Source organism: Bombina bombina, chromosome 3 (genome assembly GCF_027579735.1).
Source record: "Bombina bombina isolate aBomBom1 chromosome 3, aBomBom1.pri, whole genome shotgun sequence".
In the NCBI taxonomy this organism is placed as follows: domain Eukaryota; kingdom Metazoa; phylum Chordata; class Amphibia; order Anura; family Bombinatoridae; genus Bombina; species Bombina bombina.
In genome coordinates this window covers 57,832,271-57,858,241 of record NC_069501.1, presented here as the reverse complement: position 1 = coordinate 57,858,241, position 25,971 = coordinate 57,832,271, and positions in this window count along the sequence as shown.

The following is a 25,971-nucleotide window of genomic DNA, read 5'->3' as shown; positions in this document are numbered from 1 at the left end:
ATTAGACTCTCAGAATATGATTCCCCACTGGATTTAATCTTATGGTAGGAAGATAAACTTGGCCAATAATGAATATATAGAAGAAAAGATGACACACAGAAAGAACTGGGATTTTGACATTTTTTCTTGTGTGTCTCGTTCTCAAGATCTCTTGCTTTAGCTTCTTTGACATAAGAACAATGTGCAGGTTCGCGCTAACAATTCTCTCATGCTGTTTGAATTGATGTGTTGCCCGCTCTTTGCATCATTAGTTTTATAGGCTTCCAGTGACCCTCAGTTTTTGTTAATGTGCTTTCAGGATCTTTCACATTATCGGATGACTCCTCATTAGTACTTTCTCTGTCTTCCGCCATTTATCTAGGTCAATGATATTTCACCTTTGTCATTTACAGAGTCACTTTCCCAAAAGGCCGAGCCTCCTATAGCAGAATTGAGATGCAAATAAAGTGCATAGTTGAAGGCCAGAATAAAGCTTATCATTTTAAAGGCCACTTTGCTGGTAACAGAGAGCGTGTAGGTAAAAAAAGATATTTAACTCCTTTAACTCTCAAAATGTATAGTGGATAAACTATATACTAGCAGTACTGAAGAGAGTACTAAGTATAACCATTTCTTACATATGTTTACAGAAAAATAAATCAAACCATTCAAAAAAATATTTGTAAGGATACAAATTTAAAGGGACACTGTACCCAAAAATTTTCTTTCGTGATTCAGATTGAGCATTAAATTTTAAGCAACTTTCTAATTTACTCCTATTATCAAATTTTATTCATTCTCTTGGTATCTTTATTTGAAATGCAAGAATGTAAGTTTAGATGCCGGCCCATTTTTTGGTGAACAACCTGGGTTGTCCTTGCTGATTGGTGGATAAATTCATCCACCAATAAAAAAGTGCTGTCCAGAGTACTGAAACCAAATAAAAGCTTAGATGCCTTCTTTTTCAAATAATGATAACAAGAGAACGAAGAAAACTTGATAATAGGAGTAAATTAGAAAGTTGCTTAAAATTGCATGCTCATTCTGAATTACAAAGAAAAAAATTGGGTTCAGTGTCCCTTTAAGGAAAAAAAGGTCCCAATTCTACAAAGCTCTCTACAACAAGATTATCTGAAAAGATCTGTTAGCACTACAACACACACGGCACACTTCACCTTAAAGGGATGTGACACCCAAATATTTCCTTTTGTGATTCAGACAGAGCATGCAATTTAAAAAAAAAATCCAATTACTTCTATTATCAAATGTGCCTCATTACCATTTGTTGAAAAGCAAACATATGCAGCAGCAAAAAAATGTATTCCAGATTAACTGTTCGGAATGAATCATTTGAAAAATGAGTTCTCCAAATGTTTGTCTGTAGCACTATTTGGTATTTGTTTAGTTTAAAGCTAAATGAATACTGTATATTCGGGGAACATTTTTATTAGTTTTCTTTAAACAAATGTAAATGTTCTTTTGCTACAGGTTAAAAGTTCACCTGTAGCAACCCTGTTTTATAGATACCAGGAGGCGTAGGAGCCAATTTATTAAGTGCCAGGCCCGGCATCGCTAAATGCCAACAGCTAAAGGAAATTAATGAATACTGATGCATTTTGTCAGTATTTCTTCATTTTCTTTAAATTAGTTGGTGCATTCGTTGGTGCATATTCCTTTACAATCCATAATGAATGCCTCTGCCAGAATCATCTTCCTTACACATCGCTCTTCATCTGCTGCACCTCTCTGCCCATACCTTCACTGGCTTCCTCTTGTCTCCAGGATTAAACACAAAATTCTGACTCTCACATACAAAGCCCTCAACTGCACTACTCCCCCCTATATCTCAGACCTTGTCTCCAGATACTCTCCCTCTCGTCCCCTTCACTCTGCTCATGACCTCCTACTCTCCTCCTCTCTGGTTACCTCATCACACTCCCATTTACAGGTCTTCTCCAGACTGGCTCCCATTTTGTGGAACTCTCGCTTCACAAGTCTCTCCCATAGTTTTGAAAACTTCAAGTGCTCCCTAAAGACTCTACTGTTCAGGTATGCAAACAACCTACACTAACCTTTCTTTATACCAGTTCCTCTCCTCCATTGCTATCCCCTGAACCCCCTTAAGCCTAAGAGTCCAGCTGTTTGTAGATCACCTTCTCAAGAGCTGACTACAACAGAGCAACTCTTGGCAGGGCCCTCTACCCGTCTGATCCCTATAAATGTTTCCACCTATGTTTATAGCACTGCTGAATCTGTTGGCGCTCTACAAATAACCAATCTACAAATAACTAATAATAATAATGATACTAATAATATTCGCTTTGCGAATGCACTGAAGTACTACACAGCAGGAAATAGTGCTGCCATCTAGTGCTCTTGTAAATGAATAACATTCTTCATAAACTACTGCCATATTGTGCTTTAGAAATGTGCCGGATCCTGAGCATACATCCCTGCTTTTCAACAAACAATACCAAGAGAACAAATACAATTTGAAAATAGAAGTAAATTAGAAAGTTGTCAAATATTGCATGATCTATCTGAATCATGAAATACAATTTTGGGGTTTCATGACCCTTTAAATGTAAACAGCTTGCAATTTTTCTGGAGTCTTCCCATAGATTAACTCCTTGCTTGCTGCAGTTGTTTTTTCAATGGTCAAACTCCACCCAAAATCTGGACTTGAGTCTAGAGAAGACAGGGCTTGCCACTATCATTGTGTTAACAAAATATCCATTGTTTTGCTTCTGCAGAAAATATAAGATAACTGATTGCAAGTGAGATATATGACTAGATTACGCTTGTCAAGCATATCATGCTCTCTTTCATTTTTCTGGACTGGAAGATCCACAATTTTAAATTACAGGAAAATGAGCCAAACAAATAATGAAATTGTATTGCACAGTTGTTTTGTTATGCACAATTAAGCAGTTGCTATTACAATCTCAAAGTGAGTACTGTCCCTTCAAAGTGACATTAAAATACTTTGAGAAGATAATATAAAATTAAAAACTGTATATATAAGACACTCTACAATACACTTTTATTTTTTATTTTGTATCCCTTTTCCTGTAATTCCATTCTGAAAGTGTGAGCTTTTCAGTTCCTGTTAGAAATGCAGAACACTGTTATATTCCTCACCGCCATTTGCTGCATGCTCTAGTGACCAATTTATAACTGTTCCTAATTGGCCAGGGCAGAGAAGGTAACCTAAGTTACAAAATGGCAGCTCCCATTGTTTTATAGACACTAAAACTTTACACTTATTTTGTCAGTATTTAAACAGCTAATGAAACTTTAAAAAATATATCTACATGTTATAATCAGAATAATCTTTTCTTTGAACGCATCATTCTATTTAGCATTTATTTCATGTTTAATATCCCTTTAAGAGCTGTATATCTCGCTAAAAAGATCTGTTCTGTGCCTAAAGGAGAGACACATGGATTGCAATATTGTGCTCAATAAAGTTTAAAAACTGAATTGAAAGAACAATGTAAAAATTATAATCAAAGTACGCATTTAAAATTGAAATTTGTATTAAAATATGCAGCATTAATATTAATTGAAATCACGTATTAAAGGACAATTAAATACAGTAGTTTCACAAAATAAACATATATATATATATATAAACAATGCACTAGAACAGTAGACAGTAGATTTTTTTCTGACAAATTAAAAAATGGCCCTTCAATTTCCCTCCCTCCTTATCATGTGACAGTGATTAGTCAATCACTGGCTAGCATATACAGTATATAGACTATAGGATTTGCCAACAAGGGTGGAATATGGTTAGGGGCCATTAGCTTTTTTGGAACCTGGTAAAACTTATGGATATTATGAATGTAGTATAGAATAATGTTACAATGTCACAATACTGTTTATCAGAGACAAGTTCAATGTTTGAATGTTTGAATTTGTCTCCAGCTTGTTTCAACGTATTTTAAAGGAATATTATAGTAAAAATTAAACTTTCATGATTCAGATAGGGCAAACAATTTAAAGCAGCTTTTCAATTCACTTCCATTATTAAAATGTTATAATATGCACACTTTCTGAGACACACTATACGTCTGTGCATTGTGTGATTGGCTGTCACATAATGTAGGCGGACGGAAAATTGAACTAACTTTGAAATGAAAAATCTACTACTCATTTGAAGTTCAGACTAATTGTGTTTGCATTGTCTTTTTGTTATGTATTTGATGATAATGTACTTTTACTGGTTTGATTCTTTTAGTATTTTCTTTATTCATTTTATCAAATAAACGTATTATAAGAATTATTTTACACAGTGAAAGTTAGCAAGAAATAAGAGAAATATTTATGCTAACTTAATTTGATTTATTCTTTTTTAAAATAAGCAGTGATGCATTCATCATTATACACAGTACCAAATACATGCTGGCTCCAAAAATAGTTCCTTGTTTCATCATTAAAGGGGTATTGTACTGTAAATTATTCTAAACTCTTTTCCTAATGTTCACAGTGATCTATTTTACCTGCTGGAGTGTATTCAATTGTTTAGAAACAACTAGGTTTTACCTTTATTTTGTCATTTGAAGCAGTTGATTTGACTTGCTGTCACCTATTCTTTACTAAAAGTTTGAATACTGCTGTATTCTGTATAGAAAAATACACAAGAGGAAGCAGCAGAAATCAACCCCAGTGGAAGTAGTGGAAGCAAAAGAGATAAGGGGGTATATTTTTTAATGTGAGAGCGGACATGATACAATGTAGCGTATGATGTCCGCCGCACATTGATTAATGCCAATTTATCCTTGCACCAGCAGTTCTTGTGAACTGCTGGTGCAATGCCGCCCCCTGCAGATTGGCCGCTAGCAGGGGGTGTCAATCAACCCAATCGTATTCGATCCAGTTGATTTCTGTCCGTGGCCTCAGAGTAGGCGGACAAGTTATGGAGCAGCGGTATTTAGACCGCTGCTTCATAACTGCTGTTTCTGGCGATAAATTGTCCCCAAAGAGCCCATCCTATTTGAAACAGTATATTGCAGCCGCCCATCCTATTTGAAACAGTATATTGCAGCTGCCCATTCTATTTGAAACAGTATATTGCAGCTGCCCATTCTATTTGAAACAGTATATTGCAGCTGCCCATCCTATTTGAAACAGTATATTGCAGCTGCCCATCCTATTTGAAACAGTATATTGCAGCTGCCCATCCTATTTGAAACAGTATATTGCAGCTGCTTGGAATATAATTAATTTTCCTGATTGCATTGTCCATCTTTTATGCTTTTTAAGACTTCTTATGCCAGCCACACAGCATTGAATGTACTGGAAACTGTCCCTTTAAAGTGATGGTAAGTCCTAGCATTTAAAAAAAAAACGCTAGGTTTACCATCTTTAAAAATAAAGGTCACCTTCATTCATCAGTTAAAAAAAAAACGAGGAAAAGGTGCCTTTATTTCCCGCGGCTTCACTGCTAAATCTAGCGACTCTGGCAGCCCAGGGCACAGCTGATTTTTTCAACGAGGTGATGTTTCTGCCTCTTAGCCAGCTGTGCATGCCTACACCATAATGCTGATCGGCCCACACGACTATTTTCTAAGAGGGAGTAAAACTAGGATTTACCATCACTTTAAGTTTACTCTAGCAGTTGAAAATGTTAGTATTTAAAGTGAAGTTCAATTTCAAACAACTGCGCACCACCCATGTATACATTAACCTCCAAATATAATAGTCGCTTACTTTTTTTTACAGAAAATGGATATGATTTCGGAGTTATTTATATATATATTATATCACTCTTTCTTACCTTTACCCCTTCCCCGGTCTACTTCCTTATTTCCCTCAACTGACGTCGCGATCGTAAGAACAAGCTGACGTCGTCACTTCAATGTTCATGCACAAGAACGGATGCGATATGCGCATGCGTATCCTGTCTTCATTCGCGCATGCGTAAAAATTTTCGTTCCGTTCCGCAGTTCATACAGGATCAGAGTATCGGATCCAGAGACACAGGCTAACACGCAAGCGCAAGTCATGCATGAGCATGACGACAAACGAGACAATCGCTGTTATACGCATGCGCAAAACTGTGTTATGACGCTGGGAAAAAGGGGCAGGACGCCCCGGGGGAAGTGAAGGGACTTGAAATCAAATTCTGAAAAAATGTCAATCAAAAGGCAAACTATGTCGGGCGAACAATTGCGGGAATACGGAGGGTAAATTAAAATTAAAAAATGAAACGTTAGCGATTATTTAGAGAGTTTTGATGAATGAACATTATAGTTTTTTATTATGATAAATAGAATTATGTAATTGAGAGCAGCGGACTTGAACTTCACTTTAAGCACTGTTTTTTGTGTAGAGAGAGACATAAGATAAAAAGGAATTTGTGCATGGATAGGTAAGATAAGGAGAACAGCATGTCCTGCAGGCTTAACACTTTTTTTAGATATATTCTCAAGAGCAATTGGTTGCGGTGTCGATGTCAAAGGAAACAATTCATTTAAATACAAAAATAATCTTAAAGGAGCAATTTTGCAAACATTTTATATTTTGCTGCTGATATAACAAGTCATTGTAAACACATCAAGAGAAGCCATTTTTACCGTACAATGTTCTTTTAAATGTAAGAGATATAAGGCCAAATTATCTATTTAACTTGAACTGGTGGTGGATATCTGCTATCAAATCATAAACATTCTCCAGGCCAGCATGTGATTAAGAAATACCATTAATATTCCTCACATTTCCTATTTATGTAACAATCATCTTATTGTATGTTGCATTGATCTAGCATTCCTACTACTATGACACATACAGTAAGATATTTGAGTAGATGAGACTTTTAACTAATTGCCTGCCAGGTGAAAGTATTGACATAATATGTAACAAATGTATTTCTGCTTTCACTGGCTGGCTAGAGGGGTTAAATATGTCAGTCCAATAGGGTAACATTTATTTGAATAAAACAAAGTTCCTATGAGGATTTTATTACCAGCTAGTTTTGTATTCTGCGTGAGCGAAATCCTTTATTATTTTACAAAATGACCTTGAGATGTGTACTGGTATAGGATTTCCGCACCTTCATTTGTTTGCTTTCACATGTTCACTGAAGAAAGGGTCAGAGAGGAACTGCATGATAATATATTCTTTATTCCAAGCCACAAAAAGTGCACTACTGAGCAATCATTCACAACCTTACGAAGCAACAACAAACACTGCTTGTCCTCTATAAGACTTGTGCACGGGCAAAATTTTCAGTTCGGCCAAATCTTTCCTTCCGAATATTTAAAATACTTCAGATTTTGAATATTCATTGCCCATGTTATTTGGTATTACTCTCATTTTAAAAAAACGAATACAGACCATTCGTGGAGCATTTACATTTGTTTTTGTTGAATTAATGTACATTTTCCTTTTTCACCTGTAGCATAAAATACTTACCTTTAGCGCACGGGAAGCTTCACTAATCCTGATTCTTCTTTACAGGGCGCTAGGGCACACTAATAGGAGTCTTAGCCCGAAGGCTCCCAGGGCCGCACTAAAGGATCTCCTCCTTTAGTTCAGACCCTTGGAGCCACCGCAATAAGCCTCCAATTAGCGCAGCCGGGCTTTGTGAAGATGAGGACAGGATTAGTGCAGCTCTCCAGGAATTCGTCACAAATTCGTCATTATTCATTTGTTTTTTTTAAAGTTAATGCTACATTCATATGGTTATTCATTTTGTGAAAATGAGACGAATATCCATTTTTCATTAACTAATTTGCATTTGTAACAAAACAAACATGTCTATCCTGTCTGCACTTTGCTTCTAGCATAAAATAAAGTCTACCCTAAAATGTCACCTTTTTTTTTTCCTTAGTCCGTACACAGTACAAAGTGAGCTTTGGCAGTGTCTGCTTAAAATTATATAATGACCAGGGAAGGCCGAATGTTTTGACATGTTCTATAAAAGTAATGAATGTTGACCCCATTCATCTAGTTTAAACAATTAGTACTTTGTTGGTATTATTAGTATTATATTTATTTATAACAACCTAAACAGATTCCATATGAGTAAAGGTAAGACCAGGAGAGGCAGACTGGGACTGAAGTTTTACAGGGCCCATATCCCTAAAAAGCTTACACTCTGTGGGCCTTGTTTATTATGCTGTGGATGCAACTTTGGGTCCTCAGCGATTAGATCTTGCCTCAAGTGAGCCTGAAATGCTAGTTAATTAGATGCACTGGTATGAAAGGGTTAGTGTTGCTCTAGTTTGACCCTTGCACATATACTATTTCGTTCTCACAACGGAAAAAAAAAATGTGACGGAATATAATTTAAATATAGATCACATGTATTTCCTTATAGTATGTTTAATAAGCTTATGTCCACAGTAAGAATCGATACTACCTTAAAACAATACCACCTTTATAGATAATATTGGAAAGCAAACAGATAAAGATCCATCCAATCACCTATTAAGAGGTGTATAAAAAGACGTTTAACATACTCAATAACAATCTTGATAAAGCGGTGGTAACGGTGAAACACGTTGATGGCAAATTCTAAAGAAGGATCTTGTTCACACACGGAGGATTACACAAGATGAAAGAGAACAATATTTTTTTTTCCCAAACAACTCTACACAGAGTAGGGATTCAACAGAAAACTAACTGTCAGGTGGCACGGAAACGTCAGCAGCATCCGAGAAGTGGTGAACCCGTGCCGAGGCACACCCGAACGACTAACTAAGTAAACTGTAACGGAGATCCAGGGAGCCATTCCAGTCCATAAGGTAGGCACATAGAAAAGGGTGTATAAGCCTGTATGTGTGGTGCTAGCAATACCGCTAACAGCTTGGACTATTAGATTATTAACTTTGAGCATACTCATTTAACATTTAAGCGGGATGTTTTTGATTGGTGGATGAATTTATCCACCAATCAGCAAGGACAACCTAGGTTGTTCACCAAAAATGGGCCGGCATCTAAACTTACATTCTTGCATTTCAAATAAAGATACCAAGAGAATAAAAACATTTGATAATAGGAGTAAATTACAAAGTTGCTTAAAATTTCATGCTCTGTCTGAATCACAAAAGAAAAAATTTGAGTTCAGTGTCCCTTAAAGTTAGAATGAAAATTACAAACCCAAATATTTTATCTATCTATCTATCTATCTATCTATCAATCTATCTATCTATCTATCTCTATCATCTATCTATCTATCTATCTATCTATCTATCTATCTGTCTGTCTGCAGTGGATCCAAGTTTTTGGAAGTTTGCAGGGAGCAGGGGAAACTCTTTAAAATTTGCAGCGAATATGGTACAGATTACTCTGCTTTCAGCATGTAGTATCTTGCAATGGCATTTCATGTGCTTGTGTTTTTCTATTAGGACTATAAATGTTTTGTATATTTTCACACAATATTGCACCCATTTAGTTTGTGCTTTGTATTTTAGTTAACATTAGATTTCAGACTTGATCCTTAAAATGTATTACAAAATAACTTTTGATAGCTGATATATACTAAATATACATGAAGAAAATTAGTTTTATGTCCCTTTAATATTATTTAATCTATTGTATGTGTTATTTCCTGATCAAAAAAAATCTCTAATGCAACTTTTTTTTCAAAGATATAAACAACATACACTTCCCATTCTCCCACAGATTTGGAAGCCTTTGTACCTGAATTAATTAGTCAATCTGCTTTAAATGTGTTCAGCTTTTTTCAATGTAGTAATTAACATAGTAACTGAGCCTAAAAAAATGTGATTTAAAAAAAGGTAAAAATATATTGTATTAAACGTCCCTTATTGCTCTATAGAGATGTATTTTTAACTCTCAGTGTAAAAATATCTAAGTATGACAAAGGCTACATTTACATGGGTAGTTATTATAATGTTTGGCTGTTCAAAAGCTGTTATAATGGCTTTTAAAAAAATACTCTACAATAATTTGCAAAGAGGTTAGTTTTTCATTCTGTGCTGGCCAAATTACATTAGTATAAGGTTGTTTTTATCTCCCATTGAAATCAATGGGATTGAAAAACAAATAATTTCCTCATAGTTTACTTTGGATGCATTACCAATAGTGATGTCGCGAACCTAAAAATTTGGGTTCGCGAATGGCGAACGCGAAGTTCCGCAAAAGTTTGCGAATGGGCGAACCGGGCGAACCGCCATAGACTTCAATAGGCAGGCGAATTTTAAAACCCACAGGGACTCTTTCTGGCCACAATAGTGATGGAAAAGTTGTTTCAAGGGGACTAACACCTGGACTGTGGCATGCCGGAGGGGGATCCATGGCAAAACTCCCATGGAAAATTACATAGTTGATGCAGAGTCTGGTTTTAATCCATAAAGGGCATAAATCACCTAACATTCCTAAATTGTTTGGAATAACGTGCTTTAAAACATCAGTTATGATGTTGTATCGATCAGGTAGTGTAAGGGTTATGCCCGCTTCACAGTGCGCAGTGTAGGTGATATACATGCCCTGTGACCATGCTTTGCAGACTAGGTATTAGTGGTCAGATGCACCCTTGCCCCTACACTGTGTGCCACACATGCCATTATAGCAGACTTATATGGCTTTTTGGTAATTAGAAGGCTGCTAAATGCCACTGCGCACCACACGTGTTCATGCCACCATTTCACCGCCAAATGCGATCAAATTTAAAAAAAACTTAAATTTTTTCGCAATTTTAGGTTTCTCACTGAAATTAGACTTATATGGCTTTGGCGTTGCTTTTTGGTAATTAGAAGGCTGCTAAATGCCTCTGCGCACCACATGTGTTTTATGCCCAGCAGTGAAGTGGTTAATTAGGGAGCATGTAGGCAGCTTGTAGAGTTAATTTTAGCTTAAGTGTAGTGTAGTAGACAACCCAAAGTATTGATATAGGCCCATTTTGGTATATTTCATGCCACCATTTCACCGCCAAATGCGATCAAATTTAAAAAAAACTTAATTTTTTCGCAATTTTAGGTTTCTCACTGAAATTATTTACAAACAGCTTGTGCAATTATGGCACAAATGGTTGTAAATGCTTCTCTGGTATCCCCTTTGTTCAGAAATAGCAGACATATATGACTTTGGCGTTGCTTTCTTGTAATTAGAAGGCCGCTAAATGCTGCTGCGCATCACACGTGTATTATGGCTAGCAGTGAAGGGGTTAATTAGGTAGTTTGTAGGGAGCTTGCAGGGTTAATTTTAGCTTTAGTGTAGAGATCAGCCTCCCACCTGACACATCAGACCCCCGATCCCTCCCAAACAGCTCCCTTCCCTCCCCCACCCCACAATTGTCCCCGCCATGTTAAGTACTGGCAGAAAGTCTGCCAGTACTAAAATAAAAGGTTTTAAAAAATTTTTTATTTTTTTTAGCATATTTACATATGCTGTGGTGTAGCATCATCCCCCCTGATCCCCCTCAAAACAGCTCTCTAACCCTCCCCATCTGCTTTATTGGCGGCCATCTTGGGTACTGGCAGCTGTCTGCTATTATTTCACAGTCAAAAAAGTGTTTTTTTTTTTAAATGTACACTACTGTTACACCAGATATGAGTGGTGGCACTGGGCAAGTGGGCACAGTATACGCTGTGAGCCTGACACACACGCTGGCAGGCAGGCAACTGCAATTAGATTACACAGGAAAAAAAAAAAAAAAAAAGCAGACTGATGTTCTAGTTCTTTTTGGAGTGCTGTCCTTACAGCAGAGATCAGATGAGTCCTTCAGGACTGTAGTGGACACTGAATACACTAGCCTAGCTATCGATTTCCCTATTAAATCAGCAGCAGCTACACTGTCCCTCCTCTCACTAAGAATGCAGCTTCCAAATGAATCTAAAATGGATGCTGTCCAGGAGGTGGCAGGGTCTGGGAGGGAGGGTGATTGGCTGTAATGTGTCTTCTGACTGTGAGGTAGAGGGTCAAAGTTTACTCAATGATAAAGAATAGGGGACGGATCGAACATCGCATATGTTCGCCCGCCGCGGCGAACGCGAACATGCTATGTTCGCCGGGAACTATTCGCCGGCGAACTATTCGCGACATCACTAATTACCAACATTCTTCTTGCAGTTTTTGGCTTCCTCTTCCAAAATACCCTTTACAACTTGTATTACAATATGTTAAATATTTTTTAAAACATAAGATTTACAGGTATTCAATAATTTGATATAAAAATTTAAGACGTATGATGACTCTAATACAGGGAGTGCAGAATTATTAGGCAAATGAGTATTTTGACCACATCATCCTTTTTATGCATGTTGTGTTACTCTAAGCTGTATAGGCTCGAAAGCCTACTACCAATTAACCATATTAGGTGATGTGCATCTCTGTAATGAGAAGGGGTGTGGTCTAATGACATCAACACCCTATATCAGGTGTGCATAATTATTAGGCAACTTCCTTTCCTTTGGCAAAATGGGTCAAAAGAAGGACTTGACAGGCTCAGAAAAGTAAAAAATAGTGAGATATCTTGCAGAGGGATGCAGCACTCTTAAAATTGCAAAGCTTCTGAAGCATGATCATCGAACAATCAAGCGTTTCATTCAAAATAGTCAACAGGGTCGCAAGAAGCGTGTGGAAAAACCAAGGCGCAAAATAACTGCCCATGAACTGAGAAAAGTCAAGCGTGCAGCTGCCAAGATGCCACTTGCCACCAGTTTGGCCATATTTCAGAGCTGCAACATCACTGGAGTGCCCAAAAGCACAAGGTGTGCAATACTCAGAGACATGGCCAAGGTAAGAAAGGCTGAAAGACAACCACCACTGAACAAGACACACAATCTGAAACGTCAAGACTGGGCCAAGAAATATCTCAAGACTGATTTTTCTAAGTTTTTATGGACTGATGAAATGAGAGTGAGTCTTGATGGGCCAGATGGATGGGCTGTGGCTGGATTGGTAAAGGGCAGAGAGCTCCAGTCTGACTCAGACGCCAGCAAGGTGGAGGTGGAGTACTGGTTTGGGCTGGTATCATCAAAGATGAGCTTGTGGGGCCTTTTCGGGTTGAGGATGGAGTCAAGCTCAACTCCCAGTCCTACTGCCAGTTTCTGGAAGACACCTTCTTCAAGCAGTGGTACAGGAAGAAGTCTGCATCCTTCAAGAAAAACATGATTTTCATGCAGGACAATGCTCCATCACACGCATCCAAGTACTCCACAGCGTGGCTGGCAAGAAAGGGTATAAAAGAAGAAAATCTAATGACATGGCCTCCTTGTTCACCTGATCTGAACCCCATTGAGAACCTGTGGTCCATCATCAAATGTGAGATTTACAAGGAGGGAAAACAGTACACCTCTCTGAACAGTGTCTGGGATGCTGGGGTTGCTGCTGCACGCAATGTTGATGGTGAACAGATCAAAACACTGACAGAATCCATGGATGGCAGGCTTTTGAGTGTCCTTGCAAAGAAAGGTGGCTATATTGGTCACTGATTTGTTTTTGTTTTGTTTTTGAATGTCAGAAATGTATATTTGTGAATGTTGAGATGTTATATTGGTTTCACTGGTAAAAATAAATAATTGAAATGGGTATATATTTGTTTTTTTGTTAAGTTGCCTAATAATTATGCACAGTAATAGTCACCTGCACACACAGACATCCCCCTAAAATAGCTATAACTAAAAACAAACTAAAAACTACTTCCAAAACTATTCAGCTTTGATATTAATGAGTTTTTTGGGTTCATTGAGAACATGGTTGCTGTTCAATAATAAAATTCATCCTCAAAAATACAACTTGCCTAATAATTCTGCACTCCCTGTAGTTTATATAAAAAAGGTACCTATAAATATGAATATAAAATATCTTCATTCCAGAAATATTATACATAAAGAATGTAATAAAGGATTCATAATTATGTAAATTAAATATTGGTAAAATTAGTTAAGATTAATAGATTAACTAAACATAGAAGTCTGGCATAGATGTTAATTTAGTAAACATTTATGAATATTTGTGCATGGCTATGTTGATTACAAGTGAAGGGTACGAAACAAGTCTTTGATACCATCTTTTTAAAGTTGCTTATCAACCTACTCTGAGACTCAAATTTTCTTCTAAAAACTACCAAGTTGCTGAACGAGTAGGTTTACACTTAACCAACTGACAAAATGTTTGTGCACCCGTGAAACAGAATGAGGAAGTAAACCTGCAGCAAAAATGGAAGCCACAAATACACTAGCCAAACTGGTTAACAATTTGTGGCTTATTTGTCTCACTAGCACTTGAGAAAAGTATACTAAAACTGTAAAAACAACAAACAAATCATGAACTCTATATACACAGATCTACCGCAGACACACTTCTTGCCCCCACCTTAACACACATTACAAAGGTGAGACACATTTCTCTTGTCCATTTAATTATATACAATATGAAGTCTTTTTTTATCAATAAATACACAGTTTGCAACATTTCTCAGAAGCTTTCTGGGATGAGGAAGTTAGGCAACTGGCCCACATGCATTTTGTGCACCATGTTGGGGGTTGGATAGGTTGTGCCATCGGTGGAACTGGTGCAGTCCCTGAACAACAGGACATTAGCCCTGGTTGGGAAGCTGTGGGCAAGAAGCAGGCCAGATCTCTGGACCCATTACAAACCTGTAGGATCCAGAATAATTTAATTATAATATTTTAGACAATACAAACTCTAGGGGGCATATTTAACTATGTGCGAGCGGACATGATGCAAAGTAGCATATCATGTCCGCTGCACATAGATAAATGCCAACAGCATAGGCTGTCGGCATTTACCATTTCACCAGCAGTTCTTGTGAACTGCTGGTGCAATGCCGCCCCCTGCAGATTCGCGGCCAATCGGCTGCTAGCAGGGGGTGTCAATCATCCTAATCGTATTTGATTGGGTAGATTTCTGCCTGCAGCCTCAGAGCAGGCGGACAAGTTATGGAGCTTGATAAATATGCCCCTAGATCTTCCTTTATAAATGTAAGTATACTGTATAACTCTGCTATCTTATTTATTTGCAAACATTTTATAAATTTACATTTACACCCAAATGTCAAGGAGGGCAAACATATGAACTGGGAAAATAAAAAGATTGTCTTAATGCTATTAAAACTGCTGAAAATCTGTAGTCAGAGTTGTAACTATTGGAGTTTCAGGTATCTAAATTCAGACTAGACCCACACCTTTAGGGGACCCATCTGGCCCTGCAATCAGTAGCGGCACTGCTACAGGGAGGTCTGGTGAGCCCAGGGCTTTACCTTTCTGCTATGTGTGCTCCCCATGCAATGCAAGGCTTACATTTTAAGGACATTTTAATAATTTGCCTTTACAATATGGTGACAAAGTTTCCTAAATGGCCATAAAAGTTTTTGCAATACAGAAATACCTGCCGGCATATTTGTACAGGTAGACTGTACTGTTGCACATCCTCTGGTGCATTCTAACCAAAGGGAAAGAATGATCTCACTCTGTTAATAATAACAAAGCAGAAGGCACCTCCTAGGGCAACTCCATTATTCATCTCAGAATATTTACAAAAGCACATTCACAAAAGCTGCAGCACCAAAACGTGCTGAGTAGAGCAGACTGGTATCTCAGTGTGCCAGCTCGCTGTCCGGTAGTGTGAGGTTGTCAACCCCCCCTCTCCTCCGATATAAGATGTATACATTCACTTGTGCTTCAAAGTGGTAATGTAATAAAATGTATTGTACAAATAAGTTAAAAAAACCTTAAGACATACAATTTGTCATAAGTATTAAAACAAACAGCTACGAGCCTACGCATTTCTCAGATACTAGAGCCATTTCTCAGGCCTGCGTTTGTTCGAATCTTGAGATTGTCTTTCCTTTATATGAAGTGTTAATTCAATGGACATTGTATATACTGTAGATTAATTTGATTGGGACATTTACTATTTGTAATTTTTTTATATAATATATCTATTTCTGTGTGTAAGTTATTGTGCCCCTAATTTTGCTATAGGGAGTTCCTATTACTGTTGGTTCTGTAAAGGGAAATGATTACCCACAGGAATAGCAAAGCCATTTTTGTCTTTCTAGCTCAGCATCTGCATATTGCAAACAGCCCGAAAGAGGGCTGTTGAAATGGGGGCTCCTCCACAGACTATGCCCTGATGCCCAGAAAGGTCTAGTTACTCCCCTGTCTTTAGTGGTTTAAACTGTGTTAGTAAAAGGTTAAACAAATCTCATAAATCAAGCTATGAGATATATGTGGTGTTTTTAGTGCCCTGCTGGATCAAACATCAAACAAAAAGAGCTGCATACATCAGCGGGTTTTGATCTCACAGCAATTTGGTTATCGAGACTGGAAATTGTCCACACAGCATTACCCTATGGGGTAATACATCTCAGGTCTTCAATAAGTTAGCATGAACTATTCAACTGTCATTTATATTACAATTATCTCTCCTGATGTGGTTAAATGGTGAGGGAAATCAATAGCAGGAAATTGATAGGAAAAAGGAGATAGATCTTGATACATTTAGCTGTAGTTATATGTCCTTAAGTATACACATCACTCTGGCAAGGCTGGGAATAGATATACAACACATTTAATAGGAATGCTGCAAATTTAAATAAAATTGTTAGAAAACTTTTTTTTTTTTCTGTTGCTGGCTAGGTCCAGAAGAGTTGGGATTTATGTTATTTCAAAATACTTTTCACATTTGAAGATGCATTATCGTTTTTTATGCTTTATGTCCCTTTAAAAGGACTAATCTTACGGCATACATAAGCACAGTGCATTGCAAAATAAAAACGTTTTGAAATTATTAAACTAATGTTTTACTAGACCAATTTACAAGGTTTTGCAAATCAAGTCAAATTCAGGTATACTCCATTTGAAAAGTCTGGTGGGGTCCATGTTCCTTGCCTACTTTACCAATAATGGATGGATACAAATAAGTAGGGATCTACATTCGTGTAGAAAATCGGATATTCATTTTATCTTATGAAAACGAAATCCGAATGAAAACAGCAACAACATTTAAAGAAAACAAAAATAATACTGATGAAATTTGTCAGTATTTATTAAAGGGACATGAAGCCCAAAAAAATTATTTCATGATTCAGATAGAGAATGCAATTTTAAACAACTTTCTAATTTACTTCTATTATCTAATCTGTTTTATTCTCTTGGTATCATTTGTTGAAGGAACAGCAATGCACTACTGGTTTCTAACTGAACACATGTGTGAGCCAATGACAATCAGTTTATATATGCAGCCACTAATCAACAGCTAGAACCTAGGTTTTCTGCTGCAATTGAACTTGCCCAGATAAACATTTCAGCAAAGTATAACAAGAGAAAGAAGCAAATTAAATACAGGTAGCCCTCAGTTTACGCCGGGGTTAGGTTGCAGAAGGAATGGTTGTAAATCGAAACCGTTGTAAATTGAAACCCAATTTATAATGTAAGTCAATGGGAAGTGAGGGAGTTAGGTTCCAGGCCCCACTCAAAATTGTCATAAGTAACACCGAATACATTATTTTCAAAGCTTTGAAATGAAGACTTTAAATGCTAAACAGCATTATAAACCTAATAAAATAATCACACACCACAGAATATATAATTAAACTAAGTTAAAGGAACAAAAACATTTGCTAAACAGCATTATAAACCTAATAAAATAATCACACAACACAGACTTTACTTGCATTTTTCTGCAAACAGTTCTTTCTATGCATTCCAATCTGGACTGATTTATAGACAGGAAGATCTTGTTCCATTTCAAGCTGCTCGATAGTTCAGGTCTGGTTAAACTGATTCATTTCAGCTTGCTTGGCTTGCATATCTTTGCTGCAACACAAGCGGCCAACTCCACCTACTGGCTATTTTAATCAATGCACTGCTTCTCAATGCTTTTCAATAGCAGTCACATGACTTAAAAAAAGGTTGTTATTCCGAAACGGTGCAAATTGAACCGCTGTAAACCGAGGGCCACCTGTAATAGAAGTAAATTGGAAAGTTGTTTGAAATTGTTTTCTCTATCTGAATCATGAAAGAAAAATGTTGGGTTTCATGTCCCTTTAATTTCCTTTAAATAGCTTTATACTTACCATAATGCGCTCTGGAGAGCGCGCTTACCTGATCATCCTCTTGCCAGGTCCATTGACGCTTTAAGAAGAGACTCAGAACCTGTACAAACTTTAGTGCAGGTCCTTGGTGCTGAACTGCTAAGCTTCCTGTAAGCAGGGCAAGGGTTCTGGCAAGACGAGGATATGTTTTTTTAGTGCGCTCTCCAGAGTGTGTTAGGGTAAGGATGTAGCTACAGGTGAACTTTTAACCTGTAACTTCAAAACATTTACATTAGTTTTAACAAAAACTAATGTAAATGTTTAGCGGAAATTTGGCATTTGTTTTAAATTAACAAAAGCTGAATAGTGCAGGGAACGGATATTCGAGAACATGAATTTACTCGAATATTCGCAATGAAAATGTCATCTGAAACAATTTTTTTGTCATTGCACATGTCTACAAATAAGCTTGTTCTCTGATCTAACTAGTTGCTGTGGAAGGTTGTATGCTCAGTTCAATTTCACTGTATTTATGTACAGGTATGATAGAGGCAGAATTTGTAATTTATAGCAAAAACAGCCAAAAATAAATAATGGATGTATATTAGAATGATCTTTTATTTATTTATTTTCCTTTACTAAACATTTACAGATAAATAAAATGTGTAATTCATTTTTTCTTTAAATAAAACACTTGTTACAAAATTGTGAGACTTAAATGAGGTGTTGGGTACTTTGTCAAGATAATATACTGTAGTGGGAAAACATATAAGGGAATTGTTTCAAGGCTAAAAAGCAACATAATAAATATGTTATTTATATTGTTTGTTTTTTTTTTTTTTTACTTTCTCCACTATTTTCTTGCCAACACTTCAGAGGTCTACTGAATAACCTTAATAAATTTCCCTTGATATTAGTTGACATGCATACTAATTCCATGATGATGAATAATTAAGTAAAATGCTAATGACACAATTAAATATGACCATAATTCCTAAAGGTTAGAGCACTCATTAAGTGAACTTTTTCTTCTGGTGTCTGGTCTCTGTCCATACCAGTAGTGCGCTTGTCCTCATTTTCATTTACCTTCACGGGCCTTTATTTTCCAGACGTTCTCCGAGGGCACCCAAAGTCCTTGGCTGTATTTTCTTTTGAAGTGTGCAGTTGGCAGCAACTCCAGAACGGAGTGAATTAAATTACCTTGGAGCAAGCAGTCTCTGCTTTTCCATTAAATTACTATGTTTTGAAGTTTGTGTGGAACATTCCATTTAAGTTATAACAGAAGGTGCAGAAAGATCGTTCTATTGTACATATAACAAATGCCATTATGCTTTAACTTCATGTAAAGGAATATGTTAACTAGAACGATATTCTCTGGGAATAAGAGGGATGCTATAAAGTTAAAATACAAAGTACAGTTTGGGAGTCAGAGTTGAAATAATTGTATTTGAGCCTTAAAGGGACATTGAAGTCGTTTTTTTTTTTATATGTGTATAGAATATACAGTAAATCTGCAAATAAGAAAAGTATTGCAATAGAATCTAATACAATATAAATGTAATTTAAATGAAAACTCAATAATTTTGCAATTTAAGGACATACCCCTTGGAAAACCTCATGAGTATGTTTATCTTCTCTAATTTGTTGTAGCCATTTAGGGAGCATTATGAAAGAGCAATATTTAATTCAATGTGTTCCTAAAGACATGTTATACCAGTTACAGAGTATTAAATGTATTGGAAATTCTTTATCTCTGCAATTAAAATAGCTAAATAGATGGGGTTGTTCATTAAAACTACCACCCTGAATGCAAATTTCAGTACCTAAGTAATATCCTTTGTGTATAGAGGGAGGGAGATAAGGAGGTCTGCTCAGCTAACAGTACAGTTTCCCGTACATTTCAGTCTCTGCAGCTGGTATAACAAGTTATGAAATGCTCGGCAGACAAATTTTCTACCAAACCTGCTCACCTGGCAATGCGGCAACCAGGCATCATTGTCACTCATCCTGATTGGTATAATATAACCCCTGAGGTAGTGGAGAAATTAAGGACCAGCGGTCTTAAGACAGCAGCTACTTAACTTGCGTTTCAGTTCCGCTTGTGCTTCTGCAGCTTCATAAATAGACCCTATAAAGAATACATGAAAGTGAAACAAATTTTATGTCACGGTTTCCCTTTAAACTCAATAAATATTGAATGAAAAAGGTCACATTAAAGATGCGTATTTTGATTTTGAAACTAACAGGCAAGGCCCAACTGATTTGTAGGCTAGAAGTTCACTGGCTGATAAATGAGATCCTCACATCGCTATAAGTGGAAACAGTCCAATAACTCTCTTGATGGAGAGGGACACACCCCACAAGCAATAAACAAAGGCTATATTAAATCATGTATTCAAAACAAAAAAGTAATATGCTGATACAAATTTACATTTTTTTTTATTTGCTTAAATGACCAGTAAACACAGCAGATTTGCATAATCAACACATGCAACATAACAAGACTATACAATAGCATTTACTCAGAATTTCAAATGAGTAGTAGATTATTTTCTAACACATTTTAAAGTTATGTATATTTCCACTACCCCTGTACCATGTGATAGCAATCAGCCAATCACAAATGCATATACGTATAGTCTGAGTTCTTGCACATGCTCAGTAGGAGCTGGTGACTCAAAAAAAGTGTATATATAAAAGACTGTGCACATTTTTTTAATGGAAGTAAATTGGAAAGGTGTTTAAAATGACATGCTGTATCTGAATCATGAAAATTTAATAAAACCTGAGTGTCCCTTTTAAATAAGTATAAAATGCTACTGTCCATAAAGTCTTACACTTATCCCATGCATTAAATAGAAAAATAGGATAGCTTTATGCTTATCCCAGGCATAAATTAGAATATGCTTATCCCAGGCAGTAATTAGTATATTGGGTCACTTTATGCCTATCCCGGGCATTAATTAGTATGTAGGACAGCCTTATGCCTATCCCAGGCTTAATTAGTATGTAGTATGGCTTAATGCTTATCCCATGCATTATTTATTCAGTAGGATAGCCTTATGCTTATCACAGGCACTAATTAGTACATTGGATCACCTTATGCTTATCTCAGGCATTAATTAGTAAGCAGGATAGCCTTATGCTTATCCCAGGCATTATTAGTATGTAAGATAGCCTTATGCTTATTCCAGGCATTAATTAGTATGCATGACAGCCTTATAACTATCCCAGGGATTAATTAGTACATAGTATAGCCTTATGCGTAACCCAGGCATTAATTACTATATAAGATAGCCTTATGCTTATCCCAAGCATTAATTAGTACATAGGAAAGCTGTATGCTTATCCAGGCATTAATTAGTGTGTAGGATAACCTTATTCTTTTCCCCGTCAAATTTTTATTTCATGACACATATAGAACATACAATTTTAAACAACTTTCTAATGTACTTCTATTATCAAATGCTTCATTTTCTTGTTATCTTTTTCTGAAGGAGCAAGGAAATATGTTGGAATAGTGCATTGTTTACCAAATTTCAAATCATCTGAAATAATAATTACCAAGTCCCATTCCTCTTTTGTAGATGTGCACAGGAAAAATATTTAGTTCGGCCAAATCTTTAGTTCAGAATATTTAAATTACTTTGCATTATGAAAATTCAGTGCCCCATGCTATTCAGTATTTGTCTTAGTTTAAAACAAAATGAATACCAATCATTTGTGAAACATTTACATGAATCTTCGTTCAACTAATGTAAATGTTCCAAACCTACACGGTAAAAAGTTCCCCTGCACTAACCTGTTCCTCTTTTTCACAGAGCACCAGTGGCTCTAATAAGAGTCTTAGCTTGGTGATTCCCAAGACCTCACTAAAGGATCTAAAGGAAAACCACTGCTAACTTTATCCTCTGTTGTATGCACTCCATTTATTAAGAGGCTCTGTTGTCTATCCTTAAAGGGACAGTCAACACCAGAATTTTTGTTGCTTAAAAAGAAAGATAATCCCTTTATTACCCATTCCCCAGTTTTGTATAACCAACACTGTTATAGAAATACACTTTTTACCTCTCTTATTACCTTGTATCTATGCCTCTGCAAACTGCCCCCTTATTTCAGTTCTTTTGACAGACTTGCATTTTAGCCAATCAGTGCTCACTCCAGGGTAACTTCATGTGCATGAACTCAATGTTATCTATTTGAAACACTTGAACTAATGCCCTCTAGTGGTGAAAATGCATTCAGATTAGAGGCATTCTTCAAAGTCTAAGAAATTATCATATGAACCTCCTAGGTTTAGCTTTTAACTAAGAATACGAAGAGAACAAAGCAAAATTGATGATAAAAGTAAATTGGAAAGTTGTTTAAAATTACGTTCCCTATTTCAATCATGAAAGTTTTTTATGGACTTGACTGTCCCTTTAAGCCAAAATTCTACCCCATTCACAATTGTAAAAAGCAGGAATGTAAAGCTTATGAGATAGCCCATTTTAGGTTTAGAACCCTGGATAGTGCTTGCTTATTGGTGACTACATTCACCCAACGAATAAGCATAACCCAGGTTCTGAACCAAAAATGGGCAGACTCCTAAGCTTCACTTTCCTTCTTTTTAAATAAAAATAGCAAGATAATGAAGATAAATTGATAATAGGAGTAAATTAGAAAGTTGCTTAAAATTGCATACTGTATCTGAATCATGAAAGAAAAAAAAATGGATTTAGTATCCCTTTAACAGGAACTGGAAAGAGCAGTTTTTCAGAATTGAATTACACAAAAAAATGACAAAATAAATGATGAAGTATGTTGCAAAGTTATTTTACAACAGGTGTTTTTATGCCCCTTTAATAATCAAGGTGTTAAATATAGCTTCAGCTATATTTTATATTTATAATAACGGACGATAGTTTGAAAAGTGCAACATTTTTATTTTACCTTTCTTTTGCAACCTCGCAGGCTACAACTATCCTGAGTTTTTAATTTTACAAACCTTAAAGGACAGGGAAAAAAAACAATTAAGAAAGCCAACATAAGATTTCTGTGTGAGAACAGCTTTGTGTTTAAATTGTCTTCAGGCAATCAAAAGTCCTGAACAATGCAAATGTCACAGACGCATGTCAGGATTCCAAATTGTCAGACGATTTTCTGATGAACACTAGGGAAAGTGATGAAGAGGCAAAAGGGAGACATTGTCAGTACCAGAGACAATCGGATAAAAAAAGCCAACAAAGAAATCTATAATGTCTCAGATTCTTAGCTACGTCTTGTCTCTGTGTAAATTTGCAGATAACAATAGTTTAGTTTGTATATTGTTTGATGTCATTTTACAGATGAGGAAAGAACGGAAATGCATATCAATAAAGCAAAGACGTCTCAAAGCTATGGGGACCACATGAAGGTTGCTACATTGCTGGCATTTGTTCATTTTTTGCTTTACCATAGAAACTTTTTAAAGTCTGCATATTATTCACTGCATTCTGCCCTGTAAGAAGCAAGAATGAAAATAGTCACACTCAACTAAGACAGAAGAAAAGCTGGAAAAAACTTCCACGCTTGTTCACAAGGCCAGTGCCAATCAGGGTGCAGACTCTTTGAGCGCACTATGGGGGCCTATTTATTAAAGGTCTTGCGAATCAGGTCCGCAAGACCTCGCTGAATGCAGAGAGCAATACACTCTCCGCATTTAACATTGCACCAGGACCTCACAAGCCAATGGGCCGCCAGCGGGGAGCTGTCAATCAACCCGATCATACTCGATCGGGTTGATTTCCGGCAATTCCTGTCCACCTGCTCAGAGCAGGCGGACAGGGTTATGGAGCAGCGGTCTTTAGACCGCTGCTTCATAACTTGTGTTTCCGGCGAGTCTGAAGACTCGCCAGAAAAACGGGCCCACAAGCTCCGTACGGAGCTTGATAAATGGCCCCTATGCCTTTAACAGAGGAGAAATATCCTGTAAGATATCAGTCTGATCCTGCCAAAAGACAGTACAGCCCTAGAATTCCAGGCAATTCTCCTCTGAATGAGAGAAAACAAAAAAAACTCAGACATACGTTTCGGCCTCTCTGGGCTTTGTCGGTGAGTTACAGTTTTCTTTGACGAAGCCCAAAAAAGGCCAAAACAATCACCCAGGGTTGCCATTTACTTTATTCAGAGGAGAATTACCTGGTATTTTGGGCTGGACTGACCTTGTTATGTGGGATCAGACTCCAGGAAAGTTCTTCTCTATGAAGAGCACAATTGGGCTAAAAGATGCTACTTGCAGATGGTAACCATAGAACAAGCCACTGAGCTGTTGTTCATTCATAGCTGATTGCTTATCTTTCAGTATGTATGACCCTGAGGAAAGTCTCCTTAAGGATGATGGGGAAACCAGACATGGACTCCTTGCTTAACGTGTCTAGATATGGCTGCACTGACAAGGCCCAAAGGAGGCCGAAACAATCATCTGGGTTTGCCATTTCCCTTGTTCAGAGCAGAATTGCCTGTTTTTTAAGGGCTGGACTTACCTTGTTAGGTGGGATCAGACTGATTCACTGTAGGTAAGTTCTCCTATGTAAAAATAGAAGCTGCTTCAGGTAGTAACCAGGCCATATAACAAGACACTGAGCTGTTGTTCGTTACTGGTAGACCGCTTCTCTTTCTGTGTCTATCTTGTGGATTTTGAAGCCTATAACTTACATTAACATGAAACACAATTTTCTTTCTTTTATGACTCAGATAGAGCACATGAATGTAAACACATTTACTCCTGTCATTGATTTTGCTTCAATCTCTTGGTACCCTTTGTTAAAGGAGCAGTGATCCACTACTGGGAGCTAGCTGATCTTGAGATGGGAAGGCCTTGAAATAAATAGAAACATTGGGGAAAAAAGTTTTTATCTACATTGGTAAATAATATGTTTACTTCATGGTGTTCCTATATTTAAACCTTCAATATTATTTAAAAAATGATATAAGATATGGTATGCATTTCAACAAAGGATACCAAGAGAATAAAGTATACAGGTGGCCCTCATTTTACAACGGTTCAATTTACACCGTTTCAGAATAACAACCTTTTTTTCCAGTCATGTGACTGCTATTAAAAAGCATTGAGAAGCAGTGCATTTATCAAAATAGCCAGTAGGTGGAGCTGTCCGCTTGTGTTGCAGCAAAGCCAAGCAAGCTGAAATTAATCAGTTTAACCAGACCTGAGCTATCAAGCAGATTCCAAAGGAACAAAATCTTCCTGTCTATAAATCAGTCCAGATTGGAATGCATAGAAAGAACTGTTTGCAGAAAATTGCAAGTGAAGTCTGTGTTGTTTGATTATTTTATTAGATTTATAATGCTGTTTAGCAAATGTTTTTGTTTATTTAACTTAGTTTAATTATATATTCTGTGTTGTGTGATTATTTTATTAGGTTTATAATGCTGTTTAGCATTTAAAGTCTTCATTTCAAAGCTTTAAAAATAATGTATTAGGTGTTACTTATGACAATTTTGAGAGGGGCCTGAAACCTATCTCCCTCACTTCCCATTGACTTACATTATAAACTGGGTTTCAATTTACAACTGTTTCAATTTACAACCATTCCTTCTGGAACCTAACCCCGGCGTAAACTGAGGGCTACCTGTATTTGATAACAGAAGTAAATTGAAAAGTATCTAAAAAGGACATGCTCTATGTGAATCAGAAAAGTTTCATTTTGATTTTTATGTATAGAAACAAAATTTTGCAGTTCTGTCTCAAGCATATAGCTGTTATTTGGAGACATTTTGTTTATTAAATATTGACTTTGTATAGATATGTTTAATGTCCAGCAGGAAGTGACTGACCTCAGCAGTATAAGTGTTGGTTCCCAGTCAAACTATTATCTCCCCTCACTGAAATTTACTTTAATCAATATAACTGCCACTGCTATTATCAACACTGCATGAGCCCAGGCACACTACTCAACTCTGGTCCCTCTCACATGCCCAGTCCTACAAGCAACCTCATTCCTAAAGTCTCACTCCTCTTGACCCCCAAGAGTCCCTGT